A 26,777-nucleotide genomic window follows, 5' to 3' on the forward strand; every position below is an offset into this window, starting at 1 on the left:
AAGACGGCTCAAGAATTCTTTCTTGGCTATCGGGTTTGAATCCTAACATTCTTTCCTACGTCAGTCAGGGATACCTGGTGAAGTTCCTTCCAATGGGGCTTATGAACTGACTTTTCTGATATTTCCAGAAAACCCAGTCACCAGGCTCTAGATGGTGACCAATAGGATCCTTTGAATTGGGATCTGGGAAGTCTTCTTTAGCCTGTTGATGATAAACTTGAGCATCGGACGTTAGAGCCTCATAGTAGCTGCCCAGACTAGCATGAGACAAGTGATCAGCAGAAGGTTGTATACAAATAGATACCGGTCTGCCAGTGACTATCTCATGTAGGGTGAGTTTATGTTTCCCAGAGTGGGAACTGCACACATCTGGGAAGACCAGAGTCAACACGTTAAGCCTCAGAAGGCCAGTAGTTACCACAGGTTTAAAAATTTTAAGTTTGAGCATCCTGTTTGCTCTCTTGAATTTGCCTCATGGTTGAGAGTAATAAGGACAGTGATAAATACAGAGTTTGCAAGGCTTTCATTAAGGCTTGTATGATTTATCCAGCAAAATGGGTGTGTTGATCTCTGGAGATCATGGTAGGTATACCCCAAGTGGGAAACACATTTTCAAACAGTTTCTTTGTCACTATGAGGGCATCGGTCTTGTGGCAGGGGAAAGCTTCAACCCACATGGAAAACACACACACACACACACACACACACACACACACACATACACAATAACAAGAACATATTGACAACCTATACTAAGTGACAGTTGAATGAAATCTCACTACAGATGTTCAAAGGATCCAGAGGGAGGTCGAGGCCTCTGGGGACATAAATACTTTTTCCAGGATAATGGACCTAACAGGTCAGACTGCTGGTAAACTGTTTTTGCAATTTTGTAGAAGTATCCCCACCAATGTCAATTCATAATTTCAGTCGTCTTGATTGCAAAGGTGAGTGAACAAATGAAAAAATCAAACAATCGGATTTGACAGGGAGTCAAAAAGAACCAAGCAGCCGTCTTGGGTTTACCACAGCTCCAACTATTTGTTTAATTTATAGCTTTTATTTTTTTTACAAGATTTTATTATTTATTTATTTATTTAAGAAAGAGTGAGTAAGAGAGAACAAGAGAGCTAGTGGGGGAGGAGCAGAGGGAGAGAGACAAGTAGACTTTGCACAGTGTGGGGAGCCCGACATGGGGCTTGATCTCATAACCTTGTGATCATCACCTGAGCTGAAATCAAGAGTCAGACACTTAACGACTGAGCCCCCCAGGAGTCCTGTACAGCTATTTTTTAAAAGGATTTTGTTTTTAAGTAGCCTCTATACCCAACACAGGGCCCTAATCCACAACCCCAAGATCCAGAGTTGCAAGCTCCCCCAACTGAGCCAGCCACACACCCCAATTTACAGATATTACTTACTTACCGTAATTTTCTGATTCAGGAGCAGACTGTAGTCATGCTTCAAGGACATCAGGATGGCAAAAAGTCTGACAATGAAGGGTCATTTTTTTTTGCAGAAGCAGAATGGACTTCATCCACATATGCCACAATCTTTTTCCCCTCACTCCCTTTGTGCAACATTTTGCTGGGAGAGATTTGTACGTTCTGACCCTGTCTTGGATTAAAGGATGACAGGATAGTGACAGGAGCCCTAGGACCCTGAGGTGGCTCAGATGGAAATTCCAAGAACCATAGGCCTGTTCATCCGAGCGGTGGTTTCCTCCTTACAGATTCTGTTATTGCTGCTTTTGCATCAAAGGCAGCTGGGGCATTTCCCAGATACTCAGGCTTTGTCCTTTTAATGTGAGCCTCAGTTTTGATGACAGCAATTTTAGAAGGTAAGAGAATAGCAGTAACACCACACCAAATGTTGCTCATTTTTGATTGGGACCCCAGAGGACAAAACACAACATTTTAAGATAATAACTAGAATTATAAGTGATAACATTATAGCAGAACATATAAAATTTCTAGGGGTTTTATATAATTTGTAGAACATGTATATACCTGTACAAATACATCATAAAGAAAGCTTAGTATTACTTCTGATGGGAAAAACCTTCCCATGTAATTTAACATAGCAAGTAAACCTAATTAGTTTAACAAACCCTTTGGAATATTCCAGAGCCCCTCTAAAAAAAATCCAAAACTTTCTTCTGGGTAGAGCAGAGCATTTGACTGCAGAACTTTCTTCTGGGTCAAAAAAACTTTATTTAGTTTATTAAAAAAATTAATTAATAAATCAAAAAACCCACTTTATTTAGAATTTGATTTTGAGATATATATATATATATATATATATATAACCAAGTACTATATTTATATATATAGTACTTGGTTACACAGAATCACAGATTTTTTGAAACTTAATACATCATTATCTATTAACAAAACTACTTTCTTTTAAAGATTTTATTTATTTATTTGTCAGAGAGAGAGCACAAGTAGGTAGAGTGGCAGGCAGAGGCAGACAGAGAAGCAGGCTCCCCACTAAACAAGGAGCCTGATGCAGGACTCCATCCCAGGACCCTGGGATCATGACCTGACCTGAAGGCAACCGCTTAACTGACGGAGCCATCCAGGCATCCCAACAGATCTTACATCTTTTCATGTTAAGACAATTCTGTTTTTCTAAGTAATGAAAAACCTATTATTTTGATAAAGCACAGAATCTTTGTTGTCTAGGCAGATCACTTAAATAAGGTAAAGAAACTTTCACAATCTGTTGTCAAAAATAGACCAAAACCCCAAAGAGAAAACCAAATTCTAATTTTGCACCAACTTACCTTTTTAAATATTAAATTATATTTGATGTAGAGAACAAAGGCAAAAGAAAAAAAATTAAACTTCCTTATAACTCACAGCCCTTTGACAAATACCAGAGACAGGCAGGGTGACCTTCCTCCAGGAACTCAACTGCTTCAATGTTAACACTTTGCTAGAGGCAAAAGGCAGCCTTAGCTTGACATTAGCCAGAACTCCAGGATCCTGTAAAATCCCTTTGGAAATTTCCTTCATCTATAACCCCCAAGATATATGTTGGCAACCATCCTCTAAGCATATATCCCACCGATATACATCTGAAGGGTCTCATGAGTAAGGTTTCACTAGACAGTGATAATGATTTTATCCTGACAATGGCTAGCCTCTTTAAGGTTCTGGAAACCTTGTTTCAAAATCCTTAGAGACAGGCTATTCCTAACCCCTTCCCAACTTGAAGGTACATAACCAGCCACTCCTCATAACCCCAGTGCAGCCCACGGGTCCTGTCCCCATGCGTTCATAAAACTACCTTTTTTTTTTTGGCCCTGAAGACATCTCAAGAATTCTTTCTTGACAGTCTGCTCTTGAACCCCAATATTTCACATCACCTTTTTAGGTTATTTTTTTTCTAATTCTAGTATAAGTAATATGCCTTTCTCTATTAGTTTCAGGCATCCAATACAATGATTCAACAGTTCTATACATTGGTCTGTGCTCATCATGAAGTATACCCTTAATCCCCTTCACTCACCTCCACTATGGCACCAGCTTACTTTTGATGTTAAAACTTATTCATTCCCATCTTAGTTCAAAGTACACATAAAATTCCTTTCTAAAGATTCCTTTATCGCAAATTATCTATAACTTTATCTTTGCTCAAAAATACATCTCCATTCCTCATACCTTCTTTTACCAAAACACACATTTTACTTTCCTTGCATGCAGAGAAATAATAAATTTCTAGCAGGATTAATTACATATATTAATTAGAATTCTCCACCCTTAGAAGCCTTAATTTCTAGTGAAACCTCAGAGGTAGGCAATTATAAACTATGTTAGCACTCTGTGGTTGGATACACTTACAAATACTATTCATAATTTCTAGAAACATATATTTTCTCATAATAAATTTCTCAGCATGACACAAAACGTGTTTACTAATAGGCCCAAATATCTTCAGTTCCTCTATAATGGGGAGAAAAAGTAAATTAATTTATGTCCAGTAATTAATGTTTCAGTATTTTATCTTATTTGGTAATGATCTAAATCTTCAACCAATTTCCATTATGCAATATAATGTAGCAAAACTCTAAAGCTTCAAGTTACTAGAGATTTAGGAATCTATTTTTAAGTACACATACTATAAAATGTAATTGTTAGTGAAAAATTTATCTATAAACTTCTATTCACTTACATCTAAGTCATTTGCTTCCAACAGTTATATTTCGATTATTCATGAAAAATTCACAAGACATGAGACAAAATCAGCCGTCATTCCAAGTTATTTTTTGCTGACAGCTTTGCAACAGAGATAATATTTAACTAGTAAAATTTAACTAGTAAACTCAGGTAGAATAAAAGTTGTTTATCTGTGACATGGGAAACAAAGGCAGAAGGAAAATTATTACCTACAGCCCACTGACAAGTCCTTGAAATAGGCAGAGTGACATTCCTCTAGGGACACAACTGCCTCAATGTTAATATTTTGCTAAAGGTAAAAGGGAATCTTAGACCAACCCCAGTACATATAAAAATTCCTTTGGAAACTTCCTATATTTCTACCCTCCCTCCCAAGATACATGTTTGCAATCGTCCCTTAAGCATATGACCCACCGATACACATTTGAAGGGTCTCATGCCCAGCGCAGCTCTTTCTGAACATGGATCCTGTCCCTGTGCTTTAATAAAACCACCTTTTTGCACTGAAGATGTCTCAAGAATTCTTTCTTGGTTGGTCTCTCCCTCCAATTTCCCCCAATTCACTTTTCCTTTCCTTCTAAGGTCCTCCATGTTATTTCTTATGTTCCACAAGTAAGTGACTGTGGACTCTGAGAACAAACTGAGGGTTTGAATGGGGAAGAAGGTGCAGGGATGGGTGAGCTTGGTGGTGGGTATTAAGGAGGTCACATATTACATGGAGCACAGGGTGTTGTACATAAACAATGAATCTTGGAACACTGCATCAAAAACTAATGATGTACTTTATGGTGACTAATAGAACACAATAAAAACAAAAAATTCTTTCTTGGCCATTGGCTTTGACCCCTAATGTCTTACATTTGCATTACATTCAGTATTGAGAACTTCAGAGATATGTCTGTTTTAATGAAATCAATAAACTTAAACTAGCTTTTAGTTGCCAAAGAGTATCTCAGCTCATGTGAACTTGAAAAGCAGTTGCGTTATTTTTTTTTAAGAATTAATTAATTAATTAATTAATTTGAGAGAGGCAGGAGAAGAAGAGGGAGAGAAACAAGCAGACTCCTGCTGAGTATGGAGCCTGATGCAGGGCTCCATCTCACAACCCTGAGATCATAACATGCACCAAAATAAAAAGTTGGATCCTTATCTGACTGAGTCACCGAGGTGCCCCCAAATTTGAGTTATTTTATAACGTTCTGAGAGTTTTAGAATGGCCCATCCTTAGAAGCTCTTGTCTTCAAACCAACTAAATAGAGTTCTTTCACAAATTAATTTTAGCAATACCATCTGGAAATTGAAAAATATCTCATGTTTACTATGTGCACGTGTACACATACACGCACACAGATATGAAGATCTTTTAGCTTTTGTTTTTACTAATATATGTGGAGAGAACATTTTAGGCCCAATTTCCAAATACTTCGCCCTCTCTCTCTTTAGCCTTCTGATTAGAAACGTCTCCCTAAGGTTTGCGTTTCAAAGAATGGCTCTTTGGTCCTAGAGATGGGGATAAAAATTTATATCACAAAAGCACAGATTAAATGTAGAACAATCCTGTTTCCAATGTCTTGATCTTTTCAAGCATTTTGAGAGGAATAGGTAAAATTTAGGGGAATGGCAAAACTGGCAGGGCAGGTGAACTTTGAACTACTAGAGCCACACCTTTGGCCTGGCAGAGATTTATAAGACGAAAGCATCTATTTTCAATTCCCCAAAGAAAAGGGTTGTAGCTTTTGTTTTAGGTACATTTTTCCTCTTTAATTTTTTATTAGCCTTTTGTAATGAATCATCCAATGAAGATATGTTGGAATTTTGAAAGGTTTCTGCATACCAACTAAAATAAGTATCCTATTCTATTTGTTGGATTTGAAAGCCCTTGCTTCTAAGTGCACTTTTTAAGTGATCATACCTAGGGACACTTGGGTGGCTCAGTCGGTTAAGTGTTTGCCTTCAGCTCAGGTCATAAACCCAGGGTCCTGGAGTCGAGTTCTACACTGGGCTCCCTGCACAGCCAGGAGCCTGTTTCTCCCTCTCCCTCTGCTACTCCTCCTGCTTGTCCTCTCCTGCTCTCTGTCAAATAAATAAAATCTTTAAAAACAATGATCATATCTATTTAAAGTGTTCCCCATAATGGCCATTGGAATCCCAGGGTTTTTTTAGTAAAATTCCATCTTGCTAGATCATCTTCAACTTATGGAAATATAGTTCTTATACATAAAGTGAGTACGTGTGCTGGAAGGTGACATGCTCAATTCTGTGGAAATAAAGAATCCCATCTCTTTTAGCTAGGCCTTTCATTGTCTTGGAGTCACGGTAATAATCTGAGGAATGGGGAGCGGACTGACCCTGCAGGCCCCAAAGAGTGGGGACTTTGGGCTGATTCTAAACAAATGCAGAACCACAGCTGTTGCCAGTGATTCCTAATGTGGAATCTGGGGAGGATGCCAAACACGTGGGAATTGCAGACTAAAGCATCAGAATTCCCATTGTGGAATCCAGAGACAGAGCTAAGGTCTGGGGTTTTGCTTCTGGAGAACTGCAGTTTGAAAGGCTAGGGCCTTGGCTCCAGGCAGAACTGTCAGTCAGCCAGCTCAAGTTGACCTTCCCTGTAAAGGAAAGCCAGTTAGATTGGGAATTCAGTGCAAAGAAAACAGAGCTTAGAACTGACAGAAACTTAACCATGACCCTTAGAAATGGTGAGAAAGACCATGAACTCAAAAGGGTTTCTGGGCTTTCTGCCTGTTTATCCGGTTGTTTCCAAATACCATCAGATGTTTGCTTCAGATCCCACCACTGCCACCAAATTTGTTTAAAAAAAAAATCATCTAAGTTTGAAGATCTCATTGGCTTTATTAAGCAATTTATAAATTGAGCAGCATCCCATCTAGGCAATGAAGAGATGGTCTGAGGAGTCCTACAAATTCGGAGGTTTTTATGGAAAGGAGGGTAGGGCAAAGAAGTTACCAGCAAAAGGAAAGAATGGATTATTTCAGGCCAGGACATCTTTTTTTGTGAAGAAAGGTTTTTTTCAAGCAGATGACTTCACTAGAGCTGCTCAGGAAATTTCAGATGGACTCTTAAGGTCACATTCCTAGGACAGGTGGGAACTAATTATGTCTTGGATTGCTGCTGTTGAGGGAGGCATATGACTCCATTTGGGGGTCTGTTCTTTCTATTTTAACAGTCTGTACTGTTTCACAGTTCCTTAACTTCTGCCTCTCTGGCTTTCTCCTTTCCTCCTCCCCTCCTTGTTCTCTATTTTTTTACATACACACCCTCACACACACAAATCCATACACTTAATTTCTCTTTCCTGCAACAGTAAATATCCTGACCCTTGGTTGACCTGTGAAAGATAAGTTCAAAGTTCTGAGGCAAAAGTTCCTGGCTCCTACTGAGACTGGGGCAGCTACCTCAAACTTTGCTGACACCCCCCCACCCAACACACACAAACCCAAATCAAAAGTTCCCTCTTCTTATGTAATTTTTGTCCTTATAGCTGGAGAGACTTTGCAGTCAGACTCTTTGATAAGCTCTCCTCTGTTTCTCCTCCTCCGCACCCATCTCCTGAGCTGGGCTCCGAACCAGTATGTGTAAGTTGGAAACAAACTTCCCACTACAAGGCCAAATGGTGCTAACCCTCATCCTGCAAGGGTGTTGTTATTCTGGTCTTTGCATTACACTGTGTACCACCTTGGGGGGTATGTATGTGTGCTTTTGCCTTTCTGGGTGGAGAAATACCTATATGTGGGATCCCTGTAGGAGCAGATGTGGAGAGAGGATGGGAGTGGTATGTGTGGAATGCATAGAAGATGGATATGTGTGCATCTGTGCATGCACAGATGTTTCTTTCAGCAGTACTTTGCAGAAAGATATCGAGGGACGTCCAGAAAAGGACATTCATAGAAATGCATGTTAACCACAGATATGAACTGAACTAAGAGAAATAATTGATTTGTATGGCTTATGTGTAAGGTGAGTTTTGGATGGATAATAGAAAGGAAACTCTTCTGTACTTCTTAGAAGTATCCAGGCACTCTCTTAAAATGTCCAATTCTGGGGCATGAGCAAATGTCCAGGGCACAGTGTCCCTCCAGGAACTGGCTTTATTTCCAAAATGTTTGTTAGACTAAGAAGAAAGCATCCTCGACCCTGCCAACCAGTCTCTCAAATCTCAAGGACACGGACACACCCCACACCCCATCCCATCTTACAGCAGGATCCAAATCCGATGGCCCTCAGGGGCTCCCTGTCCTGCTCTCGGTCACAGATGGCTTGTAAAAGGAATAGAGGAGAGCAAACAGCAAACACTGTATCTGTGAGTCTTCCCCCACATTCCTGGGTTCCGCTGCCAGCCCTGATGTGCAGCGCTCCTAGGAGAAGAATCCCCTGTGAACCGCCACGCTGGCTGAGGCAGGAACGCAGATCTGCTTCCAGCCTGGGCAAACCCTTCCGTCAGCCTCTCGGCACCACCTTGTGGCTGGTTCTTACTATTACAATTCCTTACCCCAACCAAGCCCGCCCCCTCTTTTTTTTTTTTTTTTTTTTTTTAAGATTTTATTTATTTATTTGACAGACAGAGATCACAAGGAGGCAGAGAGAGAGGAGGAAGCAGGCTCCCTGCTGAGCAGAGAGCCCGATGCGGGGCTCGATCCCAGGACCCTGGGATCATAACCTGAGCCGAAGGCAGAGGCTTTAACCCATTGAGCCACCCAGGTGCTCCCATCAAGCCCACCCTTTAATGCCAATTCCCAGCTTCAGATGCTGAGCTGTTTGGTGTTGTGCTTGACTGTTCAAAGGGAATTCTAGGTACAGTGTCTCTGTATTTTGAGAGCATGCAGTCATAAATACTCATGTGGACTTGAGCATAGAACTGGGGCTGTACCTAAAGCAAAAAAGTGTTAACCCTAAAGACCACAGGTCAGGTGCTAGTGGGAGCAAGAAGAAAGGACACTAGCTCTAGGAATTCCAGATGTTTCAAACTGTGCTGGGCAAGGGCCAAAGTAAGAACCTAACCCAGTCTGTTAGGGTGACTCTTCTACCTTCTTTAAGAAAATCTACATATTCATCTAAAAAAGTGGGAGTAAGAGCATCTGGGATTACTAGCCTGGGGTCTGCTTGCTCTGCAGTGAGAGCCCCACTACAAGGGGACAGAGGAGTCAGCTACAGTACTCGCCCCACAGAGAGGGGCCTGAGTCATGGTAAGGGAGAAACCTGAATGCCTCGGACCTGCAGAAGGAGTCTTGAAGTTGAATCCAGAAGACATGCCTTCTACTAATTATGACTTTGATTGAATTGCCCAGCCTCTCTGGGCTTAGCTTTAAATTTAAGAATTATCCCTTATTATAAGACCTTGACCTATGTTTAAGCTGTATCTACCATTGCTTTGTCTTACAAGCTTTAGTCAGACTGGTATATTATCATTCACCCAAACAGACATCACTGGTGCTTAAGCTTTGCTAATACCATTAGTTTTGCTTGGAATGCCTTCTCCACCCCATTTGTGCTTCTAAATTCTTTTTTATTTTTCCTAAAGATTTTATTTATTTACTTACTTATTTGACGGAGAGAGACACAGCGAGAGAGGAAACACAAGCAGGGGAAGTGGGAGAGGGAGAGCAGGTTTCCTGCGGAGCAGGGAACCCACTGCAGGGCCTGATCCCAGGATCCTGGGATCATGACCTGAGCTGAAGGCAGATGCTTAACCGACTGAGCCACCTCAGTGCCCCCGTGCTTCTAAATTCTATTCATTCCCAAGATAAACCCAAATTCCACTTCTTCCTCAGAGCTTTTCTGATTTATCCAATGGGATAGTTCACCTCACCCTTTCTTAAATTCTCCTTAGGGCTCCATGGGTCCTTTTCTTGGGTCCTTCATATTGCTAATTTTTAGCTTTACTCACTGGTAATTTTTAGCTTTATTTATATCCTCCATTCGTTGGTGGATACTACAATTAACTCATCTTCATATAGCATGCTTAACACTGTACTTTGGCCATATTACTGTTGAACAGACCCCCTGTTGAATGAAATGGGATTTCCTTCTTTTTTGTATCTCAACCTAGGTAAGATTTCTCCCAGTAAGTGTCCATGGACACCCCGCCCCCGTGGGAACAGGTGTCCTTCCTGTCATGGCACCTATCATACTGTAGTGACTTCCCTTTAACCTGCCTCTCTCACCCTTGATGATAAGCTACTTGAGAAGAGGGTACATCTATTAGGACCCCACTGCTTGCACCATATGTATATAGTAGGAATTCAGTATGTAGTAGGAATTTGATAACTAAGTGATGAGTGGATAGATATGAATGTGTGAGTAGATGCATGGAAATAAGGAGGGAGAGAAGTTAAACATGACCTTTAGGTTCCCTTTAAGCTCTAATATTTTATGATTTCAGAGCTTTGAGCTCTGTTTTGAGGGCAGGTAGTCCAAGTTGTTGGGAAACAATGCAGTGACCATAGTAGGGTTGGTCAGTGGTGATTTTCCTTTGAATGGACTTTGTTTCTGTGGGAGAGCTGGCCTCCTCGTTCTATGGAGAATGTTATGTTCCCTGGGCTCAGCCTGGCCCAGAACTTGGCAAGATCTCTGGGGCGTTCATTTTTGTCACCCAGCCCGGGTAGGAGGGTGGACGGGTAGGAGGGGAACCATTTTGGGAAAAAGTGTTGGGGAGTGTTTGTGTGTGTGATGAGTCAGGGCCATGGAGCTAGGAGCCCTAATCTCTGCTCTGCTCTCTGTGGGGGTAGTTCTCACCAGTTGCAGGGGGGTGGAGGACCACCAACTGTCTTTGGAAAGTTTTCTTAGTCATAGTTTATACCAAGTCAGCTGGAGCATTATGTAACTGGGGCTCCATTCCACAGACAACAGGGTATGATGGGGTCAGAATGGCTGCTACACCTCCCACAGTGGCACTCACCTATTCCAGTCCATCCCACCCACCAGCCAGGTGAAGTGCCCTTCCCTTAGGAAGTAGCACTTTGAGGGCCAAAGGCCATAACATACACTCTCACTGGAAAAAGGTTTGGGTTGTCTTCATGAGTTCCATGGGCATGCCTCAATGCCTTCTGGGGGCTGTTCCATTCTCTCCTATAAGCTCCACAGCAGATACGGGTGGTGGGAATAAGTACCCCGGGACTTCAGTGTGTGTATGTGAGCCAAGCAGCAGGTGATGGACAGGGCATTGACTTCCGTTCTGAGCTGTGACCCTCTCCAGTGCTGCTGCTAGAGCAGCTCTGCCTCTGCTCCCTTATGGCCTCGCTCTCCAGACAGAGAGAGACCCAGCAGCATGTCCTGCCTCTCACACTGGAGCCGATGTGAGTTCTGTTGGGGACAGCTCCAGAGAAGGCCTGAAATGATTGTGTATGTGTACCCATGTAATGGGAAGAGATACACAAGAAGAGCAGGAAACAAGAGAGATGGGAAGTTGGCTGCTGGAGATTTGCCTGACTGAGGACACCTGGCCACTCGGTCCACTGGGAAGAAAGAGCAAAGCGCAGGGGGCTGGGGAGAGCTGTGGGGGGAGTTCCACTCAGGTTCTTCAAGGTATATGAAGGAAAAGACCAGGTTTGCTCCTCTTTGTCACTTACTGGCTGGAAGGAAATTGTTCTTTCTGTGCCTCAGGTCCAAGGAACTGGGACTGTATGCTTTAGAAGAGGTAAGACAGATTTATGTTTTTGGGGGGTGGACTGCTAACAAAGAGTGTCACTTGGGGGGGGGTCAGACCACGCTACTCCCCAGAACAAGAAGGAATAGAGACAGTTGAGAAGTTAAGATGGAAAATGAAGGTGAATTTCCTGACAGTGGGGATGGGCACTGTGGTCCAGTGGTCTAGAAAGGAGGAAAGTTCTAGAAAGAGAGTACAAAATTAGGTCTTTAGTCAATGAGCATATTCTGGACAACAAGAGTGGGAGTTGAGCAGGTGGTTTGTGGGAGCCTCCAGTCCATTGTTATGGTTCTGTATCTTCCTCATTCAGTGAAGCCCAGAGGCTGCCCTGAAGCCAGATGGAGAAGCCAGAAGGAAGAGCCTTCAGGGAGTCCTGAGAGTGAGTTTACTCAGCTGAGACAGAGAGCCTGGGTCAGGAAGCAGAGAGAGATTGTGAGAAAGGCTGGGGAGTTCCCGGGCTGGTTTCATACTGATCTCCCAATTTCTGAGCCATGCCTGCATGGTATAGGGCTGTTGGGTGGTCAGGAACAAGTGGTATTAGTGGTGAAGAAAGAATGAAAAGACATGAGTCTCTTCCTCTGCTCAGGGGCTTAGAGGCAGGGAGATGCAGAGCAGTATCTCCCTGGGTCCCACTGAACTAAGAGTCGAAGCTGGGGAGAGGCTGGGCTTGCCCTTGAACCCAGAAAGGGAGGAAGGGACAGGAGAGGGCTAGGAAAAGAGGGAGAAGGGACAGAAGTTCCCCTGCACACCACCAGGTGCCAGGCAGGGACAGTGCTGAGATGGCCAGAGGCTGTAGCCCTGGGCTAAGGCAGGGCTATAAGCTAAGATCTCTGAAATGAGATCTTCATTCAAGGCTGTTGCCTTCTCTTCCTGAGCTTGAGGTATGAGTAGGGTTGAATCTATTTCTACCTTCACATGCTGAGCCCCAAACCCTCGGAATACCATGACATGCTGCTTTACCTGCAATGCTGGGACCTCACTCGGTAGATTATTTAGGGCTTGGGAAAGTGCCAGAGCCCGGAACCACGGTTCTTTGTGCTTCCTGGGACGTGTGTCCATACTACCACATTCTTGGCATGGGTTTGTTCATGTGATTGATGTCCTAGGTCTTCCTTCTTCAAGATGCAGCTGTTCCTGCTCTCTCTTTGGACCTCGGGGAAGCAGGGTTGGGTTCCCTCACTGCCCCACTTTTTTTTTTTTTAAACAATTTTATTTATTTATTTATTGGACAGACAGAGATCACAAGTAGGCAGAAAGGCAGGCAGAGAGAGAGGAGCAAGCAGGCTCCCCGCTGAGCAGAGAGCCCGATGTGAGGCTTGATCCCAGGACTCTGGGATCATGACCTGAGTTGAAGGCAGAGGCTTTAACCCACTGAGCCACCCAGGCGCCCCAAACTTTTAAGAGGAGAGGAGAAGCAAGAGCAGAGAGGTTATACCTGCAAACAACACATTACCTGGCCTGAAAGCCTAACTCTACCTCCAACTAGCTGTGTGACCCTGAGCAAGTCACGTTATGTCTGTAAATGTGTTTCCATTTCTAGAAAGGAAGGCTAATAATAGGACTTACCTTGTGGGCGCATTGTGATGACTGAATGAAATATTTTGTGGAAAGTCATCTTTGTTCTGTGGCTTCCCACATAGTAAGCTCTCAATAAATGTTAGTTCTTATTTTTCCCAAGCCTTGCATGTCTAATCTTATCTGCCCAAAGGAAGACAGTGCCTTCTAGTGAGGCTGGCCTCCTCCTTCCTGTACCAAGCACAGCCCATGCTCAGCCCCATTTTCATGCATCTAAATGTCCTCCCACCTCCTGTACAGCTACTCACACTCCCCCACTTCAAGGCCTAGCTAAAGTTCCGCCTCCTTCCCAAAGCCTTCCCTGATGATTCTAACCCACACAGAGCTCTTCCTCCCCTGACTTATTGTGCTTCCAGCTAGTACCTTGAAATTTACCATTGAAATCACAGAATTAGAGAATTTGAGAACTGGATGAGTCCTTACAAACGATCCCGGTCAGTTGCTCTTACTCCGGAGTAGTCAGCGGCCATCTCATTGATACCACGTCTGTTAGCACTCAGCCTAGGCAGCGCTAACTAACCACAGCACTTTTGCTACGCCTGAAGGCTGCCTCAGAGTCCTCAACACAGTGCTTCGGGCAATCAAGACTAACCAACCCAATAGAAGTGCTACCACCATCCCTAAGCCAGACATCTAGAAGTAGTCTATATGGATCAGGTAGCTGGAGCTTCTTGAGGTGTGAGGGCCCTGCTTCAGGCCCCAAGGCCCAGACATAACTCTGGTCTAGTCCTTATCCAGGATTCCTTATTCTTTACCAAGGCCCATTAATTGTCTTTTGGTCATTCTCTGTCTCTTTGTCTTGCCCTCCCAATTAGATTTCTGATATTTGTGAGGAATGAGTTCCTAAATGTCTCTACCATCTTTCTCAACACTGAGCACACATGAGGACACATCACATGCTCACCTGCTGATGTATTGACTGCTTGGGGTTTCTCCCCAATTCCTTTAACTTGTCTTTAGGGCTCATTCAAGGGGACGTGAGGACTTGGGGTGGTAAGGAGGCTCAATCTCTGTTCTGATCAAGTCTGCCCATGCTTCTGGAGTCCCTCTCCTTTGCCCTCCGCAGGCCACCGGAGCTGCAGTGTCTTGAAAGATGGACAGGTGCTAGACATCAGGAGCCCAGAGTGGTCATCTTCATTCTGTGGCACTTTTGCTTAGGGCCATGGGCAGTCCTTCCTTCTTTCAGGGTCTCCATCTCCATCCATTCAAGGAGAGCTGGAAGGAAAAGGAGGGAGAAGGGGCACAGCAGGATGCCCACCTTTCCTGGGCCCTGAGAGGTATGGTGAGTGGTCTCTTGAAGAGCGGTCCTATGCACCTGGGGGCGGGGAGGGAGGAGTGGGAGCAGATGGCATGGAGGGCACACGGCTAACCTCCAGAATGTTGGAGGTGTTTTCATGCTGGTGGGCCAAACAGCCTCCTCCTCAGAGGCTGTGGTGAAAGGCAACATCACCGTTGGCTCAGTCTCACAAGCTTCAGAACCTCCCGCCCCGGAGACCAGACCCATGCCTATTCCTCCCTCAACCCCAGCCACCTCTGGCCAACCCTCGCCTTTCTCCTATGCCCCTTGAGTTTGTGCCCTGCTGCTCCCTTGCTGGTCACGCTGCCACTCAGACCCCCTCTGCAGACCAACAGGGTCCTGAATGATCTATTTAGTGTGTCACATTCTGATGGGATTTTCTTTCTGGAACTTAGATTTCATTACGTCATTTCTCCTTAGAAAGCATTAGCATTAGTCTCTGCACTATCTACATTTGGGACTGCCTAATGCATTGTGGGGTCCTTCTCGGGTGCTGCAGGAAGCTTAGCAGAATCCTGGGCTCTCTCAGCTGCACACCAGTGGCACCCCACCCTGCCTCCCAGGTTTTCACAACAAAGATGTCTCCAAATATTGAAACATGTCTTTCAGGGGGCAAAATTGCCCCCATTGAGAACCACTGTTTTAGCCATAAAAGAAGCTAATAACAGTACAAAGCTACTTAGCTCCGTGCCAACAGCTTCCCATGGAGTCTCTCATTTAAGTTCAGAACATGACAGAGGGATAGGCCCTGTTAGTTTCCTTACTGCATGGATGCCTTGAGGGCACCCATTTGGAAGCCAACCAGATCTTTCAAGAAAGGCAAAGACTTTTTCCTTCTAGTAGGGTAAGAAGAGAGAGGAGAGAGAGAGAATTCAAAATCTTTTCTTGAGGCCAGGGCCACAGACTAGTAAAGGCAGGATTTGAACCCAAGTTACCTGCTGGCTGGATGTGATCTCTCTCTCTTTGTGCACTTTCAAGCCTGCTGTTCTACCACTCACCATGCCCTTCCCGAGTCACCGGCTATATTTTGCTTCCCCTGCATAAGCTCCTCCTCAAACTGGTGAAGTATACTTGCCATTTAAGGCAGAGGCAAAAGTCCTACCCTCGTCTCTGTGAAGGCCCCCAGGTCCCAGCGGGACTCCCTGCAGCTCATGCACAGACAGTCTTGGTGGCACATTCTGTCAAGCTAGTTGTATAGGTGTCTGTCTTCCTTGCCAGACTCTGAGGGCTCTAGTTCGTCCTCCTCTGCAATAATGACCTACATGAGCACACACACCCCAAATGCTTGTGGACGGGGATGAGGTGGGTGAATGGATAGATAGCCAGCTCCTTCAAGAGCTGATACCCTAGTGCCCACTGGACAAAGGAGCTACAATGCCTTTGGGCAGACAAACTAGACAAACGTTTCCTCCTCTGGGCCTTCAGAAGACTACATGGCTCAAGGAGGCACAAGTGGCTCGGTTTGGGCCCTGTTGGCCAGGGGCCTTTCAGTCACGCATACACTGCAAACTTAAGGAAGTGGTGGACTTCAGGCTGCCCATCATTAGCCCTCCCATTAGCACTCATGGGGTCCAGCAGGAGTGAGCGTGTAGGTGTGTGCTGACCGTGGGTCTGTGCCAATGTGCATGCCTGTGTGGGAAGGTGGGCAGTGGGGTTCCGTGCGTGTGTGGAGTGATACGGAGAGCATCTGCCACAGGCTGTGTGTATTGCTGTCAGCACCTGTGCATACTGTCATACTACCACGTGAGCATGTACACGGTCATCTCAACATAGACCCTACGTCAAGGGACCTGTGGGCATTCTAGAACCCTCAAGAATGCAGTCTGCTCTCTGCCTGCTCCCTCTGTGGAGTGGAGGGAGGGAAGGATGTGTTGGAATGTCTTCCTGGGAGCTAGAGCACTCAGAAAACTCCCTCTCCTCTTCCTCTTTATGGGCTGGAAGAGCGAGCTCCCACGAGGAGGAATATATCTCTCAGGCCTGGACTGTCAGCCCAGGCACAAGCTGGCCCCAGATGGCTGGACGACTGCAGGGCTGGGGAGCGGTGTCTCAGGGCCAAAGGTGGTGGGTGAGGAGGATGGGCTAGAATGAGTCATAATAGAAGCTCAGTTAGCAGCTCATTTCTTTTTCCCTGTTGACAGAGGAGAGAAGGGCCTTCCTGATAAGATGTCAACATTTTGGAGCGGAGGGTGGTTGAGTGAAGAGAAAAGGCAGGAGTCAGGGACACTCCCCAAGACAGGAGCCGAGGCTTGTGCCTGTGGCCACAGGTTCAGGTGGGTGGTGTGGAAACATCCAGGGACCTCTCTGGCCTCACACATACTTGCTTATATGCTTGTACATGGACATACCAGAATAGGATATTCTGTGTCTCAGTGTGCCCCTGCTGTGCACCTGTAGAGCCCAACTGTGCATTAACCCCGGGGTGGGGGGTTTCCACCTCTTGGCTCAAGCTAAAATTCACATAGGCACACACAGTATTCACAGCCCCCACATTTGAAAAAGACAAGGGGGAAAAAAAGGGCCAAGAGACAAGAGGAGATAAAAATAGCTGAAAATAAGCTCTTCAGATCAGAAAGCTCCCTTTTTTAGTGAGTCACCAGTCTTCCAGACTGACTGCACACACACACAACCCCCCACAAAACATAAACACCGAACCACGCTGCCAGGTCATGCCCATACCCTCACGCAGATGCCCTTGGTCTCATAGACTCTCCTGCTTTTTCCTACCCAGTAAAATACCCCCCAAATGGGTGATTCTGTGGGCCTCTGCGGAATGCTCTCATTTGGAGCTTAGAAGGCATGATCCACTCCCCCAGTCCTCCGCAAACACATATTCATATCCACCTCCCCACCAGCTTCTTCTTACTTAGTATTTCCCGGTCCCCGCCTTATGATGGGGCTCCCACAGGAAAAAAGTGGTCTTGCTGTCCTACTAAGGTTCACACTGCTTTCTTCAGGAGGCTCTGACTCTGGAGAGAGCCAGACAGCTCTCTGTACAGGATCTCCGGAGCTGGCCCCATGCTGGGGAGAGAAGAGACAGCTCTGGACGCCATGCAAGATTTATGAATGTGTTTTGTTAATTGTGTTAGTGTCTCTGTGGGAGGATGCTGTATGCTTGGGCCTTAAACAGACAAGTCCAACAGAGGAACTGGAGAGGAGACAGGACTGAAGCAGTGTTTACAGCATCCAGATCCTGGGGCCAGCATGGTCCTTTCCTTCCCCACCCTCTTGCTGACACAAGGGCTTTCTCTCCAGTACCTCTGTTGTCATGCTCCGCAGGCCCAGTCATTCCCCTCTTGGCCTCCTCTAGTCTAGAAAGTGTGGCCAGCTAGTCTTGAGAACCTACTTTTTGCTCAGTTTCTTTCTCTCCCCTCTCCCCCGCTTCTTTCTCCCTCCTTTCCTCTCCCCAACCACCCCCCCCGCTTTTCCCTTTCATCTCTTTCCCTCCATCCTCTGTCCATCTTCACACCTGTCTGTGAAGCCCAAGTCTGCTTGATTCTGGGCATTTACATCTCTCAGGCTTGAAAGGTTCCTTGCTGTCTCCCACCTGCCTATGCCCAGGAGCATGATCCACTGACTCTCTGCGGTCCTTACTCCCAAAGACCTGGCTCCGGTACCATGTCCCTGAGCCTTTTCAGAAAATGAGGTAAGTGGGGAGCCTGGATGGCTCAGTGGGTTAAAGCCTCTGCCTTTGGCTCAGGTCATGATCTCAGGGTCCTGGGATCAAGCCCCGCATCGGGCTCTCTGCTCAGCAGGGAGCCTGCTTCCTCCTCTCTCTCTGCCTCTTTGCCTACTTGTGATCACTCTCTCTGTCAAATAAATAAATAAAATCTTTAAAAAAAAAAAAAGGAAAGAAAATGGGTTAAGTGGCAGCATGTGAGGTAAATGGGATAGCTAGGGAGGATATATATAAAAATTTAAAACCAGGGGCAACTGGGTGGCTCAGTGGTTTAAGCTTCTGTCTTTGGCTCAGGTCATGATCTCAAGATCCTGGGATTGAGCTCCGCATCGGGCTGTCTGCCTGCTTCTCTGCCTGCTTGTGATCTCTCTCTCTCTGTCAAATAAATAAATAAAATCTTTAAAAATAAAATAAAATAAAAATTCAAAGCCAGTCTGACCAAGTAGTTGCTGGGCAGCAGATTCAGGAATGCCTTGTGTCTGTGATTATAATGAACTTGTTAGAAGGTTGGTATTAGGCCACCATGCCCATCTCACCTGGGGTACCCTCCTCTGGAGCAACTCTGGGACTTCACTTCCTCTTCCTCAGCCTTTTGTGCCCTGGGTGGGCTGGGTTCTCAACTTTGGCTGTGCCTGGGTGTATGTGAGGTTGCCTGAGGTAGAATTCTGCCTCTACTTTCTGACCCTAAGTTTGATGAGTTCATGTCTCTGGGCCTTCATTTCTTTGATTATCAAAGGGAATAATACTAAAAATACCTACATCATAGGGTCCTTTATGTCAATGGGGCTTAAAATAGTGAAAACAGGCACATGGTAAGGTCTTCCTAAATGTTAGGTATTAGTATATGACCCAGGTCAGCTGGCTTAGCCTTTCTATGCCTCATTGTCCCCTCAGAAACACAGGGATGAGAAAACCTGTCCCTTCTCTAGGGAGCTTTCTGGGGCAACAGAGAAGACCAGAGTCAAGAGGTAGGTCCTGAGGTGGTAACCTCCCTCCTGCTGTCTTCCCATCTTGGGGACACTTGCATCCCACCCCACATTCTGTCCCTTCCTGACTGTGAGCCCTCGGTGTAGCTCTGGCCCAGCCCTGAGCTGGACCTGGGCAGAGAGGAGGTTATTTTTAGGACCAGACAGAGGCAGCAGCTGTACAACCACCTCTCAAAGCATGTCTCTCCAAAGGAGGTCCAGCCTATGGGGGTGAGCCTGAGGAAAGGGAGGAAAGCTGGCCCAGTAGTGCCCTGAGAACCCCATCCCCTCCTCCTTCCTCAGAAAGCCACGTCTCCAGGGAGAGCTCTCTCCCCTTCCCTCCCCCGCCCCCAATTTCTTAATCCCTAGTGGGTTTAGCAGCTGAGCTACAGAAGCTGCAAAAGGGGACAAGGTAGGACAATCACACAGAAGGTCAAGAGGCTGAGGAATTGGAGTTTGTGTCCTGAGGCCAGGGTCTACCCTGATCCTTGCCAGATTTAGAATTCTTCTCTTTTTATAATGGGGAACTCAGACTCCTGAGGTCCAGGGTCCGAGACACGCCCTTGCTTGCAGGAGTTCTCGCTTTCTGACTGGAGCAGTAAGCTTCTGGGAAGGTTCTGGGGCAGTTGTGGAATGCAACATAAACTTCAACAGGAGATCTAAATCTGGGCTTTGGGTTCACTGCTTCAACTTCCCCAAGGTGATCAGCCTTTAACACAGGTGAAAAAGGTCCTGAAACTCAACATTGAATTATAAAACAATTCTTGCACTTCTTACCTCAGGGCTTCTTTGTTATAATTCTTGTCAGGGCACCTGGGTGGCTCAGTGGGTTAAGCCTCTGCCTTCGGCTCAGGTCATGATCTCAGGGTCCTGGGACTGAGCCCCGCGTAGGGCTCTCTGCTCAGCAGGGAGCCTGCTTCCCCCTGTCCCTCTTTCTGCCTCTCTGCCTACTTGTGATCTCTTTTTCTGTCAAATAAATAAATAAAATCTTAAGAAAAAATAATTGTTGTCATTGTTGGAGACCAAGCATCACTGGATATGGGATTCTAGAGAAGTACTGTACAGATTAATAAATTAATCAAATTTGTATTTGCTCCACGCCCTGACCCGGGCTGATATCTCAGATAGGTAAACAAATAGAGAACCTTACCCTTGAGGAACTTATATTCTAGAGCTTAGAAGCCCTTTCATACCACAAAACATATATACAGTCGTATATCTAGAGAAGCACAGCCCAACCCTTTGATGTCTGTGAATGCTGCTGAAGAACCTAGCAACGGATTGCAAAGATTTGACTTCTTTGGAGCCTGGATTTCTGATGCTTCAAGACAATGATTCTCAACCTGTTCCACATCATGCATCTTTGTATAAATTGATGAAAGTTGTGAACTTCTCTCCAGAAAAACATCTAGAGCACAGACACTCAAAAATCAGCCTGCAATTTGAAGGGCTTATGAGCCTGGGAAGCTGGTACTCTGACCTGGGACTTGGAGCCCCTGTTTTAAGAGTGGCAGGCAGCTGTGTGGCCGGTACCGAGGGCCGGTACTGCATTTCGCAGTGGTAGCTGTGTAGCTGAATTGCAATCACAGTGTTCTACCAGTGTGGATGAGGGGAAGCTGGCTGCTTAGCTCAGACTATCTAACTTTCTGAAAAAATTCTAAATTCTACCAAACTATAGAAATCCATTTGCAAAAATCCTAAATGATAATCTTGGTGTGGCTACCAATGAGCTTCGTGACCTTGGCCAAGTCCCTTCCTTCCTTTGGGGTATCTGTTGTCTTGCTTGTGAAGAGACAAAGGGCTGGGACACTGAAGCAGAGCTGAGGTTCCTTCCAGCTCTGAAGTGCCCTGACTCTGTCACAGTGCCACACCGGTATGTCCTTTACTGAGGAGAAAATGTGTGGCGGCCCTCAGAGGGGCTGGACTTGAGCCCTGGCGAGGAAAACTCCAGCTGCTAGTCAAAACTGTGCTCCTGGCCATCGCTCAGGACCTCCTTCTTCTGCATCGCTCTGCTTCTCCTAGCAGCTGAATTCTGGGGCTGGGGCTGCAGGGGCTGCTACTGGGATTTAGAATTTAACACCCCATTCATGGTGATTGAAGCTCAGGCTGTGTGCCCTGGTAGAAGTTACAGCCTTATAAATCGCAGTTCTGTGGGAGAGGGCTCAGAACAGCCCAAATACCCAGTGATGGAGGGGAAGTGGACTTCTCCGTGGTACCACCGGGGGCTTCCTGGGCAGCTGGCCGCCTCCTCCTCCCCCCAGCACCCACCGCCCCTGTGTGATCTCGCAAGGGCTCTCTGCTCCTTGGAACTCATTATAGATATCACAGAAGGGGCCTGCACAGAAGAGGCCCTTCCCCTCCCACTCTCTGGTTGGGGCACCTGCTGGTGGGGGGGTAGAGAGGGGTAGAGAAGGATAGCCTGTCTGCTCCAGGAATGTGATGGACTGTGGGTCTGTGCTGTTCCCTGGCATGGAAGCGGGCGTTCCTAACGTGATCTGTGACTTTTAAGCTTCTGGCCCAGTCACAAATCAGGGGACTCCGGGTCTGACTCTGAGACTGGACCCTTCAGGCAGCAAGTGATAACATCTGTTGACTCCAAGTCCCTTCTTTAAAGTCCATGCCACCTTTTCCTTCTTCTCTCCCAGGGCCTCCTCAGCACCTTCAGGCCAGAATTTAAATGTTATTAACTATAACTGATCTGCTCAGGCCCTCTGTGGGATTGAGAGGGGAGAGCAGGGGAGGCCTGAGGTGCAGCAAAGCAGCACAATCTTCATGGGGCAACTACCGGGGGCTCAGGAATGCTCAGCTTTTTGCCTCAGGGAGGAAGACCCTCTAAGAATCCCTTGAAAAGGAAAACACAGAAGTCCTTGACTCAGCTCCAGGAAGTGCTCCTTTCCAGTTGGTGCTAGTTTTCTTCATACATTTACTCACCCGTGCCTACACATTGGGACACATTTGCACACCCAGTACACCAGGCTTGTGCTTGCAGACACATTGTGAACCTGTCTGTATAATGTTTTTCTTAGAAGAAGCAACATATGCAGACCCTGCTCACATCTCTACATAAATACATCCTTCTCTTCTTTTTTTCTTCCTGTACATGCATTTGTCATCAGTATAAAACCATGAATTATCTCAAGCTCGTGCATACTACCCTTTCTTTTCTTTTCTTTTTCTTTTTTTAAAGATTTTATTTATTCATTTGACAGAGAGAGATCCCAAGTAGGCAGAGAGGCAGGCAGAGAGAGAGGAGGAAGCAGGCCCTCTGCGGAGCAGAGAGCCTGATGCGGGGCTCAGTCCCAGGACCCTGTGATCATGACCCGAGCTGAAGGCAGAGGCTTTAACCCACTGAGCCACCCAGGCGCCCCGCATATACCCTTTCTTAACTCAGCCTTTGAAATACGCAGTGTGTGCACACACCTGGAGATAGGACTGTGTGTCCCACATGCACACTTTGTGCTCCTCTGTCTTGAGGCCCACATGACAGGTGACAAAGGTAGGCGTAGCATTTTTCTGGTGTGAGCTGGTCCTAGGGCGTGTGTTGCCAAAGTCTCCCAGTCTAGGGCTCAAGGAATCAAAGTAGAAGTTTTGCTCTTGGTCCTGACTTTCTTCCTTCTTCACCCCCATTCTTACTCTTGTCAGTTTTAGACACATCATGGTTACAGAACCAAGGATCCCTGGCACTAAGCCAAGCATCTGCCCTGGGCACATGGGCACACATGGGCCTGGCTCCCGGGCTTACACCTGGGAGAGCTTCTGTCCACTCCTGGACCCTGGGGCTGGGCCAGCCAGATGTGTCTAGAACTAGAGCGCCCCCCCGCCCCCCAACCCAGAACTGGTGGTGTGGTGAACTTCACAGACCAGGCCAGGGCTGATTCTTTTATCTTCGCTTCCCAGCTAGGTATGTGGCAACCCCCAAATAGCATTTTGACATCTAAAATGGGCACAGAAAGGCCAATTTTTGCCTAGCCCAGAGTGAGCCCTCAATGTTCCAAGCCACAGTGCCTGGTACGGGCTAGGGCAGCCCCAGAGGAGGGGAGGCAGGACACTGAGGCCAATGTCAGCTTTGGAAAGAGGCCAGCAACTGTCACGGAGCTGGCGTATATCCAGTAGGGGCATGTGGGAGGTGAAGGGACCTTTCCGCAGGATGGCTGTCTAGATTTGGGGCTTAGAATTGTCTCAGACTCAGCTCGGAGCTTTTATTTCTTTAGCTCAACCCTAACAAACTTGGGGTAGCACTTACCTCCTTCAGTTACTCCTCCCTGGAGCAGTATCTAGAGAAGAAATTCCAGTGGACACTTGGTACTTTGCAGAGCAGATGAGCATTTCTGGACGTGCTCAGAGGTAGAAGGGGGTGGAGGCTGGGTACTAAGAAACTGGGCTCCTGCCAGCGGGCTAGGTGGTCTTGGAAGCTCTGAGCTATCATAAGTGAACATGGGAATGAACATGGATGTCGTGGAGGAGGGTAAGCTTATGCCTTGCACAGGCCCCGCTTTCTGCAGGGGGTGACTCTGCATGACCCTCCTCCCCTCTCCTGCTCTGCCCCTGCACCAGCTTTCCAGAGGCTGGCGGGGAAGCCGGGCCTGGAGGGGGCTGGGCAGACAGGGCTCAGAAGCGGAGTCGGTCTGGGGGCGGAGCCTATTAACACTGCAAAGCTCCAGCCTGGCTCCACCCCTTCCCTGCCTGGAGCTCAAGGGGATGACATCACCCAGACTGAGGGCTCCAGCCTTCATGGGCTTGGATCCGGGGAAGCCGGCACCTGCAGGGCTGAAGGACTTCCCGGCTTTGTCACGCTGTGGTTTTCTGCTCTGTCCTGAATCTCACTCAGCTGTAGGGGTCTCTGCTTTGGGGTCTTGGAAATGGCACCTGTCTATTCAGACTTCCATGTCTGGTACTCTGGTTCTTGTGCCGGAGACAGATCCCTCTGGCAGCGCGCCCAAGCACCCCTCCCCCAACCCTGGCAAATGCACCTTTTTCTTGCCAGCACAGCTGCGCTCCATTTTTCCGAGGCTCCATGGAGAAAGATTAGATCCCTAGTTCTAGTTCTGACCGGGAAATAGCCAGCTCACAGCAAACCCTATGTCCCCATCCCTGTGGGTCTGTGTCCCCTCCCCCACCCAAAACCCTACTGGGTGCTTGTGTCGCCTGCTTGTGGAGCATATGCTTGGCTGATTGCTTGGTGTCTGCTGTTTATCCGTCTCTTCCTACTTAACTTCTGTTTCTACTTGGCCCATCTGGCTCCCGTGGTACCTGTCTTTCACTTGAGTGCATTGTGCCTCCACGCTGACGCTGTGCTTCACACCCTGCTCCTCTCCTCTATCACGTCCCCCCCAGGGCACAGCTCTTGTTCACTCTGGGGCCACTGGCAGGAGCCCCTGACCTGGGGTGCAGGAGACGTGAGGGACTCCAGGTTGTAGGAGTGATCCAGGCACAGCTGGGAAGCCTGATGTGGGGATCACTGCAGTTTTCTGGGGACACCACTGGAAAGGGGCGTTGAGGAGGATGGTGGAGGACAGCATGGGACTGGCCTTTGGACTGGAAAGATGGCTAGGTCCCCGTGAAAACCTCCCTCTCCCTGGCTCCTTCTGAACTTCCTTCCTAACAGACAGCATTCTTGGAGGTGGGGGTGGGGTCTCCCAAGTCAGCATCTTGTAGATACTGCTCTCTGTCTGCAGTTGAAAAGTGACCTGTGAGTAGTGGTGGGAAAGAATGAGGCCAGGGAAGCCGCAAGGTTCTTCTGACCCACAACCCCCGGGTTCTTCAGACTCCTTCCTGCAGAGAAGGGGCTGAGGCAGTCTGGTGGTTTGGGCAAAAGAAAAACATGGCGGTGGCCGGTAGCTGCATTATGATCACAGTGGGTACCCAGAGGAGAAGGGACCGCCCTCCCCCAACTTGGCCAGGAGTACCCTGCTGAGGATCAATCCCACCCCAGCACGTTGCAGACTCTCGGCACTAGGCTCCACGCTGCCAGAGCCACTGCTCCACCTCCTCTGCCCCTCCCACCAGCTTGCACACCCATGCACAGACTAGTACACCATGCTGTGGCTCACACTTACCCCTCCAAGGCAGCCTGCTTCCTCCCAAGCGTGATAGGGCAGCTTATGGCTTCCTGGGACACACAAGGGGGTGGTGGAGCTGGAGGAGGACGGAGGAGAGGCAATGGAGTCCCACAGGGACAGGACTGTCGTTCATCTGCCTCTTTGGACCTGCGTTGCTCCTCCAGGTTAAGGCTGGCTGCCGAGGAGGTTGCCCTGGGCTTGGAGTCAACAAGCATCCACGTGCTTGGGGACCATCGGTTGCTGCTCCCTGGAAGCATCTGCTTCCCACGGAAACCCACAGGGCTTGGCTGCCAGGCCTCGCTGCGTGCCCACTCCTCTGGCTCTGTTCTCTGTCTCTGTTGTTCCATCTGCCTGCGCCACCAGCTCCTGGCTCCACTCTCTTGGCCTCTTTATTTCTCTCCCAGAACCTTCCTCCTGCTCCTCTTTTCTCCCTGGCCTTTCCCCCAGTCTCTACCCAACCACATTTGTGACTCAGTCCCCGAGGTCTTCTTTCCCCTTTGTCTTTATCCAGCTTTCCTCTAGCTTCTCTGCTATTTTCCCCTTATTCATATCCTCTCGTTCTCTCTCGCTCTCTCTCTCTTGCTCACTCTCATGCATATTCAGTGACTCCTTGAGAATCTACCTAGATGATTCTATGTGCTAAAAGCCTAGATCTGCTTCAGGAATAAAACGTCTATGGCTGTAACTCTAGGTCGCTGTCTCTGACCCCATTTTGGATTAATTGCTGGGGAAATGTTGATAAACCCCCCTGCTCTTCCCCACAAGCAAGGCTTACTCATAACCCTTCTGATTTGGGACCAGGCAGTTGCAGAGTATGTAGAAGTCAGGCCGACAAGCCATAGTGCCTCAGTCAGGACACACGGCGGAGGGCACAGAGTGTCTGGGGCAAGAGTCTCCCCTTCAAAGGATTTGATGAGTTCAGTCCTAGAAATAAACTTAGGATCTAAAGTGTCTGATCCTTTGGTGATTTTACAATCCTTTTACATCCGCTCTATTATCCCTTTACAACTCTCATGGGAGGCTCATAAATGAAGAAACTGTGGTGTTCAGACTGGAAGTCACTCCACCAGCACGACCCAGCACTCGAGGAGCAAAGCTAGAAGCAGAATCTCTGCTTTGGGATTTTCTGCCCCTTGACTGTGGCAGATGAACAAACAGAAAGAACCTGAAAGAAGGGGAAAGCAGTAAAGGACCCAGGGGTGAGGAACTAAGCCCAGGGCCACCAAGGGCCAGGGACAACAGAGGGAGAGGAAGGAGGAGGGCTAGTGGTAGGTGAGCCAGTGTCAGTGACTTGTCCTTTCCTGGTTCCCCTTAGTTTTATGGTGAGCACCAGTAGTGGGAGGTGGGGCTGGCAGCAC

General features: G+C 47.2%; 1 protein-coding gene across 3 annotated transcripts in view; it reads right to left on the reverse strand.

Annotated features, from left to right (window-relative positions):
* JAM3 (junctional adhesion molecule 3) overlaps window positions 1-25,646 on the reverse strand; it is a 133,468-nt gene extending 107,822 nt beyond the window's left edge. Inside the window, exons 1-2 of one of the 3 annotated variants that reach the window (XM_059413555.1) lie at window positions 25,417-25,646; window positions 14,327-14,637 (exon numbers count right to left, since the gene is read on the reverse strand). The gene's annotated coding sequence lies outside the window, so the exon portion shown is untranslated. Of the gene's footprint in view, window positions 1-14,326; window positions 14,738-20,137; window positions 20,265-25,416 lie in introns of those variants that run through there. The other 2 variants (XM_059413547.1, XM_059413540.1) reach the window with 2 other exon arrangements.
* Window positions 25,647-26,777: the final 1,131 nt, after the last annotated feature.

This window comes from Mustela nigripes, chromosome 1, assembly GCF_022355385.1.
Source record: "Mustela nigripes isolate SB6536 chromosome 1, MUSNIG.SB6536, whole genome shotgun sequence".
Taxonomy (NCBI): domain Eukaryota; kingdom Metazoa; phylum Chordata; class Mammalia; order Carnivora; family Mustelidae; genus Mustela; species Mustela nigripes.